Source organism: Penaeus monodon, chromosome 15 (genome assembly GCF_015228065.2).
Source record: "Penaeus monodon isolate SGIC_2016 chromosome 15, NSTDA_Pmon_1, whole genome shotgun sequence".
NCBI lineage: Eukaryota > Metazoa > Arthropoda > Malacostraca > Decapoda > Penaeidae > Penaeus > Penaeus monodon.
Window position 1 is genome coordinate 37,753,081 of NC_051400.1, and position 271 is coordinate 37,753,351.

Sequence of the window (271 nt, forward strand, 5' to 3'; positions counted from 1 at the left end):
TGATAATAAATGATATCAGAATATTAAATTAAAAAATAAATCCTCCATTCTTTAAAGACATTTTATCCAACGAACGTCAAGAAAGCGCATTTCTCACAGACGCCGAGACATACTTCTCAGAAGCGAATAAAACGTCGGATTCCTGAGTCTAGTCGTGATTGGCGTTCGTGTATGGCGTTCGTCGAGGAAGCGATTGGGTGCGTGACGTCATCCTTATCTCTTCCCCGTTGACGTTTGGTGTATCTCTGGCGAATGGCGGATGCTTGCGACA

The 271-nt window shown here is 43.2% G+C and overlaps 1 protein-coding gene across 2 annotated transcripts in view; it reads left to right on the forward strand.

Annotated features, from left to right (window-relative positions):
• Positions 1-271, forward strand: part of LOC119582015 (ecdysone-induced protein 74EF-like) — a gene marked incomplete at its 3' end in the record, with an annotated part of 261,423 nt that overhangs the window by 135,039 nt on the left and 126,113 nt on the right.